Source organism: Neoarius graeffei, chromosome 7, assembly GCF_027579695.1.
Source record: "Neoarius graeffei isolate fNeoGra1 chromosome 7, fNeoGra1.pri, whole genome shotgun sequence".
NCBI classification, from domain to species: domain Eukaryota; kingdom Metazoa; phylum Chordata; class Actinopteri; order Siluriformes; family Ariidae; genus Neoarius; species Neoarius graeffei.
This window is the reverse complement of record NC_083575.1, coordinates 31,778,070-31,790,231: the sequence shown is the minus strand read 5'-3', so window position 1 is coordinate 31,790,231 and position 12,162 is coordinate 31,778,070.

Here is a 12,162-nt window from a genome sequence, read left to right as displayed (position 1 = left end):
CAGGAACTTTAGTATGGTGGCTGGGCCCCTCACAGCTCTAACTTCCACCAAGGTCCCTTTCAGCTGGGGGGAAGGGGCTGAGAAGACATTCTCTGAGCTCAAACGAAGGGTCACGTCAGCACCTATACTCACCATTCCAGATCCGTCTAGGTAGTTTGTAGTTGAGGTCGATGCTTCGGAGTCAGGGGTCGGGGCTATATTGTCCCAAAGATCAGCTAGTGACAACAAGCTTCATCCTTGCTCCTTCTTCTCTCATCGGCTTTCCCCCTCTGAGAGAAACTATGACATTGGCAATAGGGAACTGTTGGCTGTTAAACTGGCCTTGGAAGAATGGAGACATTGGTTGGAGGGGTCAGACCTTCCCTTCATCGTATGGACAGATCACAAGAATCTTGAATACCTCAGAACTGCCAACCGCTTCAATTCTCATCAGGCCTGATGGTCTCTCTTCTTTTCTCACTTCAAGTTCACACTTTCCCTCCGCCCAGGCTCAAAGAATGGTAAGCCCGATGCCTTGTCCAGAATATTTTCTCTCCTCCAGGAGGAACCAACCTCCCCTGAGACCATCCTTCCTCCACGGTGTCTAATGGGGGCCGCTCTGTTAGAGGTGGAAACCCTGGTCCAGAAGGCCCATGAGCAGGACCCAAGGCCCAGTGATGCACTTCCTAACCATCTTTTTGTTCTTGTTTCTGTGTGGGCACAGATGCTGCAGTGGGGTCATGGTTCCAGAATGGTGTGCCACCTAGGAGCAGCCCAGACTCTGGCCCTCATCCGACAATGCTTTTGGTGGCCGTCCATCAAGGAGGATGTCCAGAGGTTTGTGGCAGCTTGCGACATCTGTGCCAGGAACAAGACTGGCAACAGACCCCCTGCCGGCCTGCTGAGACCCCTTCCTGTTCCCTACCGGCCATGGTCACACATAGCCCTGGATTTCATCACAGGACTCCCTAATTCAGGTGGCAATACTTGTATCCTCACTGTTGTTGACGTTTTTTCTAAAGCTGTTCATTTTATCCCTCTGCCCAAGCTTCCCACTGCCAAGGAGACCGCCAAATTGCTGATACTCCATGTTTTCTGTCTACACAGACTCCCCTCAGACATCGCATCAGACCGCAAACCCCAGTTCTCTGCTCAATTCTGGAAGGCCTTCTGTAAACTCATTGGTGCTTCTCACAGTCTGTCTTCAGGTTTTCACCCTCAGACCAATGGATAGACGGAACGGACCAACCAGGAGCTGGAAGTGGCTCTCAGGTGCATGGTGTCCAAGGATGTTGCCTCCTGGAGCAAGACCCTTCCTTGGATAGAGTACGCTCACAACTCCTTACCCACCTCTGCTACAGGTCTTTCCCCCTTCCAGTGCTCTCTGGGTTACCAGCCACCACTCTTCCCCATCCAAGAAGAAGTCGTCGCCATGCCCTCTGCCCAGGTGTTTGTGCACCACTGCAGGAGAACGTGGGCATTGACTAGGAAAAAGCTCCTACATTCTGTTAAGATGTTTAAAGAGCAAGCTGACAAACACCACTCGGCAGCTCCCATCTATCAGGTGGGGCAGTGAGTAATGCTCTCCACTCGCCACCTGCCCCTCAAGATGGTCTCCTGCAAATTGGCTCCCAGGTTCATAGGACCGTTCCCCGTCTCCAAGGTAATTAATCCCTGCTCTGTAAGACTGTTTCTGCCCATAACCATGCACCATATTCACCCAACTTTCCATGTCTCTCAAGTCAAACCCCTTGTCTCCAGTTCCCTATAAATAAATAAAAGGACTAAAAGGTTGCTGGTTTGATTCCCTGGACCAGCAGGAATGGCTGAAGTGCCCTCAAACAAGGCACCTAACCCCCAGGTGGCTCTGGGTATGTTGTACATCACTCTGGATAAATGCCGTTAATGTAATGTAATCTGCATTCATCCTTCTGATTGTTGGTTGTGGAAGATCTGACCTAATATTAAGTTAGAACCACTGTACAGTACCTGCACCATGTGGTTATTGGAATAAATATAGAGCACACCCAAAGTTAACAAGATGGTGTTATTTAGATAATTTTGCTGGTGCAGGAAAGGACAACAAAGGCATAAATAAGTAAACTTGAAGTTGGGTAAGTTTAATGTGGAGAGTCATGGAACACTATGTTACAATGACAGAAAAAGAAGTGAACACAAAAAGAGAAATTAAAAAATGTATGGGTGTGAAAGTGTTCACAATGAACAGTTTGGTTATAAATGTACAGTTTTTAGCTCATCCAGCCGCAGGCCAGGCTGGATGAGCTTATGCGATCACATGTCATCATTGTCCATCCACATAAAAATTGCTACTTCTCCTACAGGATTGATCAGATTTCAATCAAACTCACATACAATGTTTCCCAGGTGGGTGTGCATAAAAGTTGTCAAGGTGGTGGTGCCACCTGTCATATTTATGATTTTATGTGCATCTTGGCCGGTATGAGCTACAACCTCATTGAGGCTATTTTTTATTACCTAGAACCTAGAGCTGTAATTTGTACTGTTTTACTTTTTCCATGTTCTTTAAATGTGCCACCCTTCTCTGAGTCTGTGTCTCAGCCTGGTCCCCCCATCAAAAATTTTCTCGACCCTGAAAAAAATAAAATCCCGTCATACTGTAAACATGCAGGAAAGTGCTTGTGCAATGACATCATAACGCTGGGGTATTCCACATACCTAATATCTGGTTAATATCCTTTGCCTGCCTAAGGTCACAAAGGTCAGGCTCATAGAGTTGCATACGTGGGGAAGAGTGTGTGTGTGTGTGTGTGTGTGAGAGAGAGAGAGAGAGAGAGAGAACGTCATGTAGCGAGACCCTTGCTGAAGAGAGATTGGTATCAGAACCTGAGAAAGTCTGCAAAAGGCTGAACGGTTGGAGTTCTGCTTGTTTGTATGAATACACTGACCGGATTGCACGCTTCAGTTTCACTGTACTGTATGGTGCAGTGACAATAAAGGAATCTTGAATCTTGAAGAAAGTGGTAAGAGTTATTCTTTTATTATTATTCTTTTCAGGGTAGACAAAAAATTTTTTGGCAGAAGAGTGTTCCTATAAAACCTATAGTATACGAGCCATGAGCACTGGAGATGATATCTAGGCCTATCCTATATTTGGTAACAATAGTGTTCGGTACAGTTTTCTTTTAGTTTAGTTTCTGCATTTATTTCTGTATTCAATTATGTATTTTTTGTAAATACTATTTTCAGTTCTTCCTGCCATTCTTTCTGTTGTGGAATAATAACAAAATTTTTTGAAACACTTGTATATCCCACCCCTTGACAGATGCTATTGTAATGAGATTGTTTTCAGTGTGGGCTTTATAGATAATTGCAGTAGTTTCGCAGGCAAGGCTGGCCTGTTAGAGCGGGATGGTATCCATCCCACTCAGGAAGGTATCCATCCACTCGGGAAGGTGCTGCTCTCATTTCTTGCAGCATAGCTCATAGTCTCAGAACAGGCCTAGTTAATTTGAGATAATCCAGAGCCGAGGCCAGGGAGCAGACAAACAAGCTAAACCAACTGTCTGCTAGTTGCACAGAGTCATCACTCAGGTTCCATTATATTGAGACTGTCTGTTCCTTGAGCTATACAAAAAAGTGGAAATACTCAGAGAGTTTGTTCTAGTAATCTCAGTTAGTGTTTTGATGATGATGCTAGACAGTGCTGTCTAACAAATCAGTCCCCAAATCCCCCACTGAGGTGTTCAACTAGGTTGAGATCTGATGACTACAAAGTCAGGATCTACCACAGATCATCCATCTCAGTCACCCGGAACCCCCCAGGGCTATGTACAGAGTCTTCTGCTGTACACACTGCTCACCCACATCTGTATCAGTAAACATCACAGCAACCACATTATCATGCTTGTTAATGACCTGACCTGCCTGATCCATCTTGATGCCCTACATTTGGCTGGAGTCTCATCATATTGCTCTTGTGGAAGATGGCCCCATATGCACAGTCGAAAGTCTCACTTGGAAGATGGCTCTGGACACTTACAGTTTTGCAATAATGACTGAGGACTACAATTGCCATGATAACTTTAGGACTGCAATTATCATGATAACTTTAGGACTGCAATTGTCATGAACAGTTTTGCACTAAAGTCTCCATCAATGAACATTTTATAACTTCAATAAAACAGACTTCATGTTAAAATTATAATGAATTTCCTGGTTACACAGTTGTACTTTGTGACTACATAGGACACCGTTATAGAAGCAAGTTACTTATAATCACGCTATCTGTTATCACCCAAATGAGGATGGGTTCCCTTTTGATTCTGGTTCCTCTCAAGATTTCTTCCTCATGTTGTCTGAGGGAGTTTTTCCTTGCCACTGTCACCCCATGTCACGATCCAACCCGGAACTTCCAAATCCTGGTCTGCATCTTGGCGCTCCACTCCATGTTTTCCCTGTTCTCCCTGCGCTACATTAGCACACCTGCTAGACATTTGCTATTATCCACTCTATATAAACACACCGAGGATAATTACACAACGCAGATAAATACTTGCCGTAAGTTTTGTTAAGTTCACGCTCAGGTTCAGTTTCCCGACTTGGATTATGCTTTTTGGACTAAGATTTTTGCCTGCCAATTTTTGATATTTGTGACTGAGACTTTGACTCAGGACTCTGTTCTTTCTGGCTCCGTTTTTCCTCTGGGATTATTGTCATCTGTTACTCTGCCTTCCCGGGATTTCGCGAAGAGATTTTTGGACTGTGCTGCTGCTCCTGCTTCCTGTCTGTTCTCCTCACGAGCTTACTCATCAGGTATGCCTCAATTCATTTCTAGTAGTTGCTCATTGGGTCCAATCTGTTCCCATGACCTCCAGGTTGTGACAGAATTTATCCACCACATCATGGACCCAGCAGACTACGATGCTCTCAAATCTGCATTGGCTAAGCAGGGCTCCGTTCTTGGATCCCATCAGCAAGAGATCATAGCTGTTCGCCACAGCATGTCCTCTATCACCAATATCCTATGAAGACTCTCCTCACAGATGGAGAGCCTTCAGGCTTCAATCACAGACCAATCAGTATCAGCTCCAACCAGTCAAGTGGCCGCTCCTGCCTCCCCCCGTGAGCTTCGAGTACCTGTTATACAGCTGTATGATGGTGCACCCAGTACCTGCCATTCATTCCTCTCACAGTGCTCCTTAGCCATGGCTCACGCCACCTCTCATCCTCCACATCGGCCCTATGATTGCGCCATCGAGCTGTTACCTGGAACTACATCTCCTAGGGGTTGTATCCAGGGCAGGAATTTCACGAGGGCCACGAGGGCCATGGCCCTCGTGCCCTCTCAATTTGGCCTTGTGCCCTTGGAAAAAAATATCTGCCGTAAGGCCACAGTGGCCTTGATGCCCTGCAGTTTTGTAGTCTGCCTCATGATTGCCAATAGGCTTTAACATCACCTGCGTCTATTGAGAAAAAATTACGTCTTTTGATGACATTCTGGATTCTTATTGGGCAACTCATCAGTGGTGGATCGGACTCGAGCCTGGCATGAACCGCTCCGACGTGCTATACTGACACCAATCTATCACCAGCCAATCAGGAGACTTAATCAAACGCATCCCCGCCCACTTGTGTCCGCGTCTGAGACGTTGAATTTTCACAGAAGGAGGGAAGAAGTTGACTGAGGTAAGACTGTGTGATAAATTAACAAACGAATAAGATAGGAATTTAAACATATAGGGCTTAAGTTTGTTAACGTTAAATAAGCATTGCTTGTACAGTAACGTTATGTCGTTACAATGTTGACCCACTTTTAACGTGCCGAGTACCGACTGTAGCCGGTAACAAATGCTAATTAGCTTGCTGTCAAGTTTTTCCTTTGTCGAGCTTTAAGCTTAAGGTCATGAATGTTACTACTGCTTGTTCCTGCCGTAATATGATACGTGATATGTGCTATTGTCTGTTCATAGCCACTTTTTTAATCTATGCAGTTAGCATTGTTTTGTTACTAGTATTGTATGTTTCTTTTTGCTGTTTAACTGAAGTGTAACTGCTGCCATCTTGACAAGATCACCATCGCAAGAGATTTTCTCTCATTATTTTTGGCGTCATTACAACATTAACATTTACTTTTATTCATTTACCCCCCCAGTAATAATTATGCTAAAAATATAAAAATGAGTACACCCAAAGACTGTCTCATATACTCTTCATATACTCATACTGTTTAAGTAATGCAATAAAAATAATCTTTAAAAGTGGAATTTACTCAAACTGTTTGCATAGAATGAACTTTCGGGTTAACAGTGTAACAGTGTTGCAGTGTTCTGCAAATTTGCAATTTAATATTTCAGATCTTGAGACATGAAAGTGCTATTTAAAAAAATAAAAGGTCGGAAATGTTTTCTTTGTCGTCTATTTAGTTCATTTTATTTCCTCAATAATTTTCCTTGATTGAGAAATCGGTCTGGGCTCTTATGGGTTAATCAGTAGCCTGCATGCTAGTATATGTTCCATTTACAGGCAAACATTTTGATGTACTCCAGGCTCAATTTTGATTAATCAAAAATCTGCGTAGTAGTACAGTCTGAAGATGCTCTTGCACATTCGGTGTCAATTGAACAAAATTATGGGAGGATATAGGTTTAATAAGTTTTACAATTTTTGAAGTGGGTGATGGATTGATAAGTTTAGATGTGTTCAATATTTTCTTATCTTCAGGCATAATAGTGTAGGAGATGTTTCTTTACCTGCTTGATAGTTTTGACTGAGACTCCAGTCTTCCTCAGAAGAGTCATTAGTCCTTAAATTAAATTCATTATAGACGTGAACTTAAAATCATTGTTTTATTTTATGGCCTTGGTGACCTGGCTTTTGGCCTTGGTGCCCTCAAAAAATTGACAGCACAAAAGGCCAAGTGGCCTTGCCCCTAAAATGATGAAATTCCAGGCCTGGTTGTATCTATTCTCTTTTCTCCTTGGAACAGGAGGCCATGGATAAATACATCTCAGAGTCTCTAGCAGCTGACATTATTCATCCATTATCCTCTCCAGCTGGAGCAGGGTTCTTTTTTGTGGAGAAGAAAGACAAATCTCTCAAGCCCTACATTGACTATTGGGGACTTAATGCGATCACTGTCAAGAACTGCTATCCCCTACCACTCATGCCCACTGCCTTCAAGCTACTTCACGGGGCTCAGTTTTTTACCAAGTTGGACCTCCTGCAAGGCCTACCACCTCGTGCGAATAAGAGAAGGAGACAAATGGAAGACAGCGTTTAACACTCCTATGGGCCATTATGAATATCTAGTTCTTCCGTTTGGCCTCACTAACGCCCCTGCTGTCTTTCAAACCCTGATCAATGATGTCTTATGAGATTTCATTAGGACGGCACGGTGGTGTAGTGGTTAGCGCTGTCGCCTCACAGCAAGAAGGTCCGGGTTCGAGCCCCGCGGCCGGCAAGGGCCTTTCTGTGTGGAGTTTGCATGTTCTCCCCGTGTCCGCGTGGGTTTCCTCCGGGTGCTCCGGTTTCCCCCACAGTCCAAAGACATGCAGGTTAGGTTAACTGGTGACTCTAAATTGACCGTAGGTGTGAATGTGAGTGTGAATGGTTGTCTGTGTCTATGTGTCAGCCCTGTGATGACCTGGCGACTTGTCCAGGGTGTACCCCGCCTTTCGCCCGTAGTCAGCTGGGATAGGCTCCAGCTTGCCTGCGACCCTGTAGAACAGGATAAAGCGGCTAGAGATAATGAGATGAATGAGATGAGATGAGATTTCATTAACCAGTTTGCCTTTGTTTATCTCAATGATATCCTCATCTTCTCCCCCTCATTGGAAGTCCATTGGGTCCACATCAGACAGGTCCTGCAATGACTCCTTGAGAGCCAACTCTTTGCCAAAGCAGAGAAGTGTGAGTTTCACAAGCACATTGTGTCCTTCTTGGGCTTTATGATTTCTCCTGGGGTGGTCCAAATGGACCCCAACAAGGTCAAAGCAGTCTCTAAGTGGCCTGTTCCCTCTTCCTGTAAGGAACTGCAGCGCTTTTTGTTGTTTGCTAACTTTTATCGGAAGTTTATCAGGAACTATAGCACCATCGCTGCTCCCCTGACCGAACTCACATCCTGTAAGCACCCCTTCTCATGGACCAACCATGCTGAGAGTGCCTTCTCTTCTCTTAAGAGCGGATTCACCACAGCGCCAGTTCTCATCATCCCAGGCCATACCATTCAGTTCATCCTCGAAGTGGACGCCTCAGACATGGGCATTGGAGCTGTCCTGTCCCAGAGGTCAGCCAGGGATAACAAGGTGCACCCCTGCACATTTTTCTCTCATCTCATGACTCCAGTAGAATGCAACTATGGCATTGGTGATCGAGAACTACTATCTATCAGGCTGGCCCTGGAAGAGTGGAGACAATGGTTGGAGGGGACTGAGATTCCATTCATCATATGGACTGATCATAAGAACCTCGAGTACCTCAGGTCTGCTAAATGCCTCAACGCACGTCAAGCCAGGTGGTCATTGCTTTTCTCCCACTTCAACTTTGTACTCTCCTTTAGACCAAGCTCTGAGAACGTCAAGCCAGATGCTCTTTCTAAGCAGTCTTCTCTAGATTCTCAACAAGGTACCTCCCTGCCCATTGTCTCGTGGCCGCCACCCAGCTTGACATAGAAACTGATGTCCAAAATGCCCTGCCTGGCGATTGAGGACCAGGTAATGGTCCACCCAACTGTCTGTGTATGCCTCCTTGCATGTGCTCCCAGGTGCTTCAGTGGGGGGACAGCTCCCTCCTTGCCTGTCACTCTGGGGCAGCCTGGACCCTTGCTGTCCTCAAGCAATGCTTCTGGTGTCTGACCATGCAGCGAGATGTTAGGACCTTTGTGATGGCCTGTGATGTCTGCTCCAGAAACAAGACAAGCAACCAACCTGCTGTCAGACTATTAAGACCTTAACCTGTACCTCGGCATCCTTGGTCCCACATTGTGGTGGATTTCGTCACTGGCCTCCCCAGTTCCAAGGGAAATACTTGCACCATGACGATCATCGATCGCTTCTCTAAGGCTACTCATTTTGTTCCCCTCCCTAAGCTGCCTTCAGCTAAAGAGACAGCAGAACTGTTTATCAACCATGTGTTCCGGATTCACGGTCTGCCTATGAACATTGTGTCTGACGAAGGTCCCCAGTTCTCCACTCACCTCTGGAAGAAGTTCTGCAAGCTCATTGGGGCCACTCCCAGCCTCTCATGCTGCCTGCACAATAATTAACGCTTTCAAGGCACTACTCCGATCCATTACTCTTTGTCCATGCTTAATCTGGCTTCTGCAGTAAACAAAGGTCGCACGTTTGACGTCAGGGCAGATTTGTTGTCATTTTTTTGGCGCAGATTGTGACGTTCTAAAACGCAAAACTCAGGTTATCTCTGTCTACACGAAAAGGCATACACGGAGTTTTCAAAAATCTTCACTTTGCCCGGAGTTTTTTTAAATATTCGTTTTTGATGTGTTTTCATGTGGATGACAGGCCAAAACGTAGAAAAATATCTTCGATTTAGCAGATACCCGGCTACGTGTGGACAGGGTCTAAGACATTTTCAGACTGTGCTGCTACACCTGATTCCTGCATGTTCTCCTCATGAGCCTACTATTTCCCTAGACTCTTGCTGATATAGCACATGTTTTGTGACTGCCCTGATATCATGTATTTCTGGCAATCACTATTTGAATGAAATGGAAACACCTTGCTCCTCCATCTCATGACTGCTGGTTAGCTGCAATTTGTTGATTTTCTTTGTTTAGATAAACTTAGATTCTTGTTCAGATCAAACACACAAGACTTTCCTCAGACTTGAGAACCTTTTCCTTACAATTTTTTTTCAAAGGTTAGTTATTTTTGCTAGTTATTTGGAAGTTCAAGGACAATAGTCCTTGAACTTCCAAATAACTAACAAAAATTTTATTTGTTCTATTTCTATTTGACTGTACATGGCTGCTTTAAAAATATTTAATTAATTTATTTGCCAGTTTGTTTGTTTGGTTAGTTAGTTTTTGTTGTTCTTCTCTCCACTACTCCTCTCTCTCTGTCCTTGTGTGGTGGATGGGGGGTTCACTGGGGTGAGGATGACTGAGGGTAGGCAGGGTCTTTGTGCACGTTTGAATGTGGTCATGGATGTTTGCAGTTTAATTGTAATTCTGCAGTTGATCACATTCTCTTTCTTGTGAAAATCTGAATAAAAACAGCCTTATAAAAAGGAGTAACTGGCTAACCATAACAAACTCACAAATATTCACCAAGGTGATACAGTTAATCGTACATTATTGTGAAATTATCTAGTGTTAGCTGCCTTGGTTTATGCCATCACTTCATTCACTCATATTGGACTGTTAGTTATAATATGAGTACAACAAGCTAGACATCAAAATGAGCAATGTACCAAATATTATTAAAGTACAGTGCCCTACACAATTATTGGCACCCCTTGTAAAGATTAGTAAAAAGAGTTAGAAAAAAATCCACCTTTTGTCATGGTCCTACCTGTGGGCTTCTCTCTTCAGGTACATCTCCACTCAGCATTACCGGCCACGCCCGCTCTCACTTCCTCTTATTAACTTTCAGTGACTGTCATTGGCTGTTACCGATCACCTGCTTCCCCCCGTGTGTATTTAAGCTGCAGTTCTCCCAAGCCTCAGTGTCAGATCGTCTGCAACTTCCAGCGTGATAACCTGCTCTGTGTTCCTACTACTCTGACTCTTGACGATATTCTGTTCCGTCTGACTCTGTCTGCTCTCCAGCCCCGGTAACCTGATCTGCCTTCTGTCCTGTCAACTCTGCCTCTTGCCTGCCTCTCCTGTACCTTCGCCTGATCTCCAGCTTGCTGAGGGACTACTGCTGGGAGACTGCCTGATACCCAAGTGCTGTCAGCCTACAGCCACACCTCTCTGACAATGCCTGATCCTGTCTGATCTCAAAAGCTAGGCAGGGTCGGGCCTGGTCAGTACTTGGATGGGAGACCTCAGATGCTCCCACCAGCCATCCCTGCCTCTCAGTCCTCCTGCCACTGAACTTCACACACATTCTCCCTTTTCCCCTGTTATTATTAAACTGTGGTTTGAGTGCATTTGATCTCCTCTCCTGTCTGGTCCTTGACACCTTTTGGTGAAGTAGCTTCATCTCACACTGAAAAAAAAGAAGAAAAATCCAACCTTTCAACTGAAATAAATTTTAAAAGACATATGGTGGTGTAGTGGTTAGCGCTGTTGCCTCACAGCAAGAAGGTCCTGGGTTCGAGCCCCGGGGCTGGCAAGGGCCTTTCTGTGTGGAGTTTGCATGTTCTCCCTGTGTCCGTGTGGGTTTCCTCCGGGTGCTCCGGTTTCCCCCAAAGACATGAAGGTTAGGTTAACTGGTGACTGTGAATGGTTGTCTATGTGTCAGCCCTGTGATGACCTGGCGACTTGTCCAGGGTGTACCCTGCCTTTCGCCCGTAGTCAGCTGGGATAGGCTCCAGCTTGCCTGTGACCCTGTAGAAGGATAAAGCGGCTAGAGATAATGAGATGAGATGAAAAAGACATGCTTCACAATTATTGGCACCCCTGCATTTAATACTTTGTACAACCTTCCTTTGCCAGTAAAACAGCACTGAGCCTTCTCCTATCACATTTTATAAGGTTAGAGATATAGAGCAGGGTATCTGAGACCATTCCTCTTCACACAATCTCTCCAGATCATCCAGGGTCCTCGGCCTTCCCTTCTGCACTCTCCTCTTCAGTTCACCCCCCAGGTTTTCAATGGGGTTCAGGGGACTGAGATGGCCATGGCAGAAGCTTGATTCTGTGGTCAACTAACCATTTATGTGTTGATTGGTACATATGCTTCAGATCATTGTCCTGCTGAAAGATCCAGTGGCGACCCAGTTTTAGTTTACTGGCAGAGGCAGCCAGATTTTAATTTAAAATGTCCTGTTTTTTTTCATAGAGTCCATGATGCCATGCAGGGGCGTTAGAAGCATTTTTAATGTGTGTGTGTGGGGGGGGACACACACTGTCCTCCCCCAGAACATTTTTAATTAATTAGATGCCATTTCCTGCATTCTGGTGTATTTTTAACAGGTTGTTAAACACCTAATTTTACCTACAAAAGTCACTTAATTCAATGACTATTTTAGAGACTCAACAATAAGTCCTCATTCAACTAGTCCATATATTCATCA